Below are 7,294 nucleotides of genomic sequence, written 5' to 3'. Positions count from 1 at the left end.
GGGATCCATCTCAGATGGAGCTTTGAGATCTGATCTAAAAGCTTTGTTTTCTGAATCATCCAGGTCCATTGATTTAGAAGCCTGTGTATCTTCTAATGTAATGTTGCAGACCTGTTTTATCAGGAAAGTTAGACTAGATTTCTTTCCTGTAAATGTGCCAAGTCTTTGTTCCAGTTTTTCAACACAATGTCATAGCAGTTGATTTTTATTTTCTAAGATATTTTTTGATATTTTTGCTTGATTTAAAGCATTTAATAATGGCCATGCCACAATAAATGTGGCTAGTTGGTACTCCTGTGTAATTAAGGTATACTTATCTAACCCATAGAAATACTCTGCCATGCAGGATGGGGAAGAAATATCTCCAGTAATCCACAGGAGATCCCATTTCTCAATTACAAATGCAAATTCACAGTAGAGTGATCCCAGAAATCCTGGGATAAGCCCACCCCCATCTTATCTAGGGGGGTGACATTCTCCCTCTTGACCCATTGAAAAACATTCCAAAGAAAGGATTTCAGTATTTTAGCTTAGCTATATCACCAAATGTTACAATTGGAAAGATTAACACAGTAGAAGGGCAACACCAGAATGTAACTGCAAAGGGACCAACGTGGATAGGATGGTATTTTGCTGGAAAAGCAAAAGTGCTCACCTACCTCCAAAGACCTAGGCTTACAGGAAGGACTCCACAAGAAATAAATCTCCAACCAGAAACCCTTCTGCAGTCAGTCCTTAAGTGGGGTCTAAGAGAGGTGCAGCCAGGCTCCAGGCTTCCTGTCATGCAGGTGAATTGCCTTCACCTGTGCTTCCAGAGCTTATCCAGTCCTTCCCAGGTGATCAATCAGTGGAAGGGAATAAAGCAATTTGGAAAAATTAGAAGTGAGACATCTTCATTGTGATTTTGCTAAGTTAAGTAGAGGCTTTGATATTCTAGTAGGAATCAGCAGATACCATGAAAGCAAGACTTGCTCCTGGTGTTTATGCGTATAATAATGCGCCTTTATAAATGTCCTGGGCCATAGCTGAATTAAACTGCAGCAATTGTACAGTGAGAGAAATACAAGGAGTTAAAGTATACATGGTGAAGAGAAGCACAGGTTCTGTCTGAGAGATGTCCTGTGAAGATGCCCAGCGGTGTCCCATTGTACAGAGTGCTGTACAGAGAAGTTTGGGATTTGAGTTCGCAGCAGTGCTGTTCAGATCCAGTGGCTCAATGAACTGATATCTGCTGGCTGGCTGTTGCTGCAGCTGGTGGGCAACCGTAACAAAAAATTGTGCGTTTGTATTCTTTTGATCAACTTCTTTCCCCCCCAGTAACAGAGATAAGAGATAAGACAAGAGGCAGTGGCCTTAAGCTGCAGCAGGGGAGGCTCAGGTTGGATATTAGGAAATATTTATTCTCAGAAAGAGTGGTTGCCCAGGGAGGTCAGGGAGTCACTGTGCCTGCAGGTGTTCAAGAAATGTGGAGTTGTGGCACTGAGAGATGCGGTCAGTGGATATTGTGGTGATGAGCTGGGGTTGGACTGAACGAACCATGAAGAACCATGAAGGTTGGAAAAGAACACTCTGATTCTAAGATTGAATGGGCTAAGTATCGATACATTGGCAATTCTGACCTAAACAACTCTCTGTTTAAAAATCCTTTCTCTAAGTGTGCCCTCATTTGTGCCTTCTTCAGGATTTTGCCCTCAGTGGAAGGTACTGATTGATACTAAGCTCAGTATGTTGCAGGGCTGTGCATCCCGTAGAACATGAATTATATTACAGTAATATAATTAAATAATGTCAGACACTGGCGGAAGGGAAAAGCCTAAAAGTGATATCTGATTTCCCTGTGAGTACATATAATTTTTATTAATTTATACATTTATAAGTACACTGGGTTACATTTGATTTTCTTTTGTGATTTCACAATATTTTCCATACTGGTTGTTTAACCCAGAATTTGCAATGAAGTCTTTACAGTAAACCTAAATCACTAAGAACTGTTCTTTTTATAAAAGTACCTACTTTATGTTTCTAAGCGCTCTTTAAAATGAAACAACAGCTTTCTTTTTTTGTTTTCTTTTTTTTTTTTTTTTTTTTTTTGCAACAGTTGGCAGTCTAAAGAGCTTTTACCAAAGCAGAAATACTCAAGGGAAAATTTGTATATATTTTTATCCTAATTTTTCCTTCTCCTTTTTTGATTCAATAAATGTGGCTACACAGACAGAAATGAGACTAGGCAGTAAAGGAATGTTCTGCATTAGCTAATGGTGCCTATGTGCAATACTAACATCCTACCTCTTATAACCCTTACTGACCAAGAGTTTCAGAGTGCTTGACAGAAATCTAATCAAAGCCAAGCAGCTGTGTAAGATAGTGTAAACTGAATCATACAAATTTCAACGATGCGTCCAATTAACACTTGTGCCCTTGTCTCTCAGTCTCTTGACAACCAGACAGCACTGTTGGTTGGTGTTTTATCATGCCATTCAACAGAACACAACAAATGCTTTAAATTTTATTCTTTGAGCTAAAAACTGGAACTCCTGGATTCATCTGTGTTTTCATAAACTTGATATGCTTAAAAGACTTGCTTTGGCCTTAGAAGGAAGGAACTCCTGGTTGACAAGGCTGGCTTCTGGGACTCATGGGAAGCAAAAAATAATGCATTTTTTTTCCTTTAAGTTCTCTGGGAATGTCAGAATGATTGAAGCCCCAGAGCAGGTCTGTCAGATAAATTTAGCAAATTCTCCATGTTAATAACCGTAATACAATGCTGGAAAGGAAAACCCATTAGGAAAATAATAGTAATGAGCAAACATTTTATATCTAATGATGCATACAATTTACCAAGAAAGTAAAATAAATAGAAATATTGGATATATTTGTGATCAAAGAAAAAAGTAAGATGGACATCAGCTGGTTTCACTAGAAGCTTGAATCACTGAAAATCATTCCCCTGTTTAAGCAATAAAATGTTGTATTTCTAAATACCCCGTAAAATGCAAAAATGGGATCTCTTCTAGCAGAAGTTGAAAGGCTGTTGCTTTTAATTGTCATTTGCACTGGTTAAAATTAAAAGTGCAAATTTCTGTGTACACAAATATGCACGCACATGCTGTGCTCTGTGGATTGTCTATTTTATGTCCAGCCTCTGGATATTGTCATATAAAAGAGGAATGTTTTTATTTTGCGAAGGAGGTGCTCTTAAAAAGCAGCAAAGCACACCAGCCAAGGGCAAAATAGCAAGTTAATCTGTCGTAAAGCAAGACATGGAAATGTGTTTCTCCTCATGTGTGCAGAAATTAGTTCAGTAAATATCTTTACTTGAAATAACGAAAATCCAAGAGCTGATCCCTCTACTTACCCCAGTGATGTGACTCATTTATACATAGGAAATTTCAACAATAACATAATTCAACAAACATAATCAGTTCTTCTCAGTCGCTTTTAATTTTTCAGCTATTAGAGTTGTTTGGGGGTTTCTTTTTTTTTTTTTTCTTTTTTTTTTTCTTTTTTCTGTAGAAGTGGAAAACTAAAAATGTTCATTTCATAAAATAAAAGCAGTGCGATTTTAGTAGTTCCAGGACACCAGAACATGGGGAATGATAAAATCTTTTGGAAGACTTGCAGTGGAGACATGGTAGAGCTGTCTTACACAACAGAGCTATTTGGCATCTGTCCCACTGTAAAAATGGGAAATAATTATCACAGAAGAACAGCATCACTTTTGCCTCTGGCTATGTTCATCTTGACAAAGGTATCAATGCCTCAGAAAATGGTAACAGAATGGGAAGGCACCAGGAAGGCTGGGACACACTGGTCGGTCAGGAACAGAGTGCCATTTGCTTACAAACTTAGGATCTGGAAACCTATGAGGTATGGAGCTGGATTTCAGGAAAATTTGGGAAGGGGAAGATGGCTGAGGGCTGGAGAAGAAGCTGAAACTGGGAGGCATGAAGCAAAGAAGATAATGTGGCAGGAGGATAGCAGCCATATCCCAGTAAGAGAGCAGCAAAGAAGTGAATGATGTTCATGAGTAGCTGTTGTACAGGGTAGGAAGCTACCTGAGAATGGAGCAGAGTTCACTGAGGTCAAGCCCTTCATGCCTGCCTTGCTTGCAGCTCTGTGTATGGCACCTTTCCCTTTGGTATATTAAGCCTTGGTCTTGCTAAAGCTTAATGAAACACACAGTGTTACTCACCAAAGTGAAGTGGTGTGGCTGCAAAAGCCTTTGCAATGCAGGCTGTGAGCAGGCCCATGACTTGTGGAGAGGCAGCTGCTGAGCAGCATGTTGTGTCTGCAGACAGCTCCTGCAGATACAACCCAACAGACAACCCAAAGCTCTGCAGACCAACATCACACGTGCTGAAATCCATGCAACAGGGCAGCCATGCGCATGCTTAGGTCTTGTTGAATTGAAGGGAATTAAATGTCTTCAAATTTCAATGTGCTGCATCCAGTGCTTTACTGGACAGAAGTGAGCCTCAGGGCTAATGCCTGTGTCAGAGAGGCACGTAGCCTCTGTGCTGTTCTGCTGAAGGGAGGAGAATTTCTGCCTCTAAAATAGCTTTGGGACAGCAGCAGTTGAGTCAAATGCTCACAATCCTTGCCTCTATGTTTTAGCTGTATTCAAATGAGAGTGCATTCCATCTTAGTGCTTGCTCAGTTCTGCATCTCCTAACAGACTGTCCCAAAGCTCCCAAATTTTCAAAGAGTTACATGGGGATTTATCCAGCTAAATCCCATTATAGTCAATAGGAGCCGGGTGAATAATTATGCTGCAGATCTTTGTGAATAGCAAGGAAATTTGCCAGTTACTGCTGATTACGACAGTGACTTTTTGTAGAAATAGATACACGTGCCTGGTGGGAACTGAACGTAGACCACCAGGTTACTTCATGTATCAGTGCCGTTTCCGTGTTTACTCCGTGTGTCACTTCAAAGAACCAGAGTTGATGACTTCTGGTCCACTGTGTTAACAGTCCGTCTACTCTCCGTCTTCCGTCGTTTCCCTTCACAATCTGAGCAACAAAAAATGGTGGTGTAAATAGAGCTCCAACAAAGAGCTCTGTTGAATCCATAATGCTCCCCTGAAAGGAGGCTGTCTAGGGGATGAATGGGACAGCCTCAGCCCAGCAGCGGCAGGGAAATAGATGACGCGGCATTGGGCAGCAGCAGCCAGCAGGGTGCATATGCCCAGTGTAGTGACAAATAATGGTGAAGCTAGTCAGTTGGAGGACTAAATGAGAGTGTATTGTCTAACCCTGTAACCGTAACTAAATCGTAACCTGAAAAGAGTTTATAAACATCTGGCTGCTGGCTCATCTCTAAAACTTCATAGCTAAATCTGAAGTGGAACATTTTGTAAGTCTGTACCACTTGGAGATATTACAGTCTTCAGGAGATTAGTGACATTTCAAGATTATAGCATATATTAAGACGTGGTTTGAACACCTCTTCTAACTTTTCCTATTCAATCAGTTTTTCTAAGACCAACAATTATGATTGATGCTATTTCCATTTGGAAGCATAATCATTTGGAAACTCATTTTGGCTTCACAATATTATGCTGCTAATCTGATAGCTCTGTTCAGTATTTCAAACAGTACTCTAGCCCAGTGATATACTTTAATTTCACTAATTGTTCTATTCATATATTTATTCAGATGCTCACCTGCTTAAGCTCAAGTGAAGCAACACATCTCTATGTTTTGATTTCCCCCAAATTTATCAGTGGAGGGGCACATTTCCCTGTTCACTTAGATTTTATTTTAATATTGTATTTCAATAGCAATGAAAAGAATATATCAGATTAATAAGCATGTGGTCTCCTATGCAGAATGGCTTTTCAATCTTTTTATAGTTCTCATTATTAGTAGGATAACATCAATGTGCTCCGCATTTGTGTTGCAAATACTTAGAATATAGTTGGAATCATTTTCTTATTACTTAAATGATGCACTGTCGCAGCACCAATTGGAATTCCTGTAGGCTACAGCTCACAAATTGTTTCATTTAGTAAACTTCATTTATAGGGCTGCAGAAATAGTTGCTGGGTTTGAAAGTATTTTGGCAGCTGAACTGAAAAAAAATGGTTACAGACTGAATGGAAACTTCATTTCTTCAGAATTGTCAGCACATCACCAATAATTGATTTGGGGTTATTCAATTTTTATTTATTTATTTACTTATTTATTTATTTTTTTAACACTTGGCAAACTGTTTCATTTGGTTTTCAGGTACATTCAGTGAAAGGAGAGGATGAGATCATAAACACGAGAGGGAAGTAGTTCCAGCTCTCCTGCTGTATCTACTGGTTGAGTGAGTAAGGCAGCTTACTTGGGATGCTAATAACTTAAAATTCAAGACTTTGAAGTACTTCGAGATTGTGGTAAGGGTCACCTAACACTCAAGTGAAAGCCTTACCATTGGGATCCAAACTGATAAACAATGAAAAAAGTCTAGCAATTCATATTTGGTTAAAGGAAATTCCCTTAGTGCGTAGACTGACAAAGACAGATGGTGTATTTATTCTTTATCCGAAACATCCATTAATACCCTAATTTTTATAACATTTTTCCAAGAGACTTCTGATCAGGAAATCTGTGAGCAATTCTGCACATTTTGGAAAATGTGTTAAAAAAGAGAAAGTAACCCTTTACAAGCTATTTTGAGTTGTTGGGGTTTTTTTGCTTTTATTTTGGCTTTTTTTTTTCTTGGGGGGCATGGGGGAGCTCCCCATACTATTTTCACTGTCTCTGTCTCTGGAGTAACCTAGCTACTAACAAGGCATTACTTTTCAGTCTATCCAAACTGCATGCATTTTGCACCGCTCTTGGGTATTCTTCCTGCATTTTAGCATTCTTAATTAATAAACTTTATTTCTTTTTCCTCTCTATCTTTTTCAGGACATTTTTTTCAGGCTTGATTTAAAGATGCATCTGCTATGTCATTGTTGTTTAACTCTAAATGCCCCCAGAAGCAAGCAAAATACAAGAAGAGGAAGCTTCTTCAGGTGCAGACCTAAGTGCATGCAAACTTCGGTCACTCAAGGTCAAGCCTAGCAAATCTGACTATTCCCAAATAGCCAGATTTTCTTTCCCCCCCACTTGCCTTCCCCCCTTCAACCTCCATGCTACCTGTAGGATTTATACTGTAACAGAGAGAATAAGCAAGAAATGTCAGATTAACAACTGCGTTCTGGGTTTAAGGTAGCAGCTTAAAGGTGAGGCGAGTCCTTTCCCCAAACTGGGGGTTCACTGTGATCTGTTGCATACCAGTTTCTAAAGATAAAGTTGAAGAG

Source organism: Tympanuchus pallidicinctus, unplaced genomic scaffold (genome assembly GCF_026119805.1).
Source record: "Tympanuchus pallidicinctus isolate F22 unplaced genomic scaffold, pur_lepc_1.0 scaffold26, whole genome shotgun sequence".
NCBI classification, from domain to species: Eukaryota; Metazoa; Chordata; class Aves; order Galliformes; family Phasianidae; genus Tympanuchus; species Tympanuchus pallidicinctus.
The sequence above is the reverse complement of the archived record's forward strand: the minus strand, read 5'-3'. Positions refer to the sequence as shown.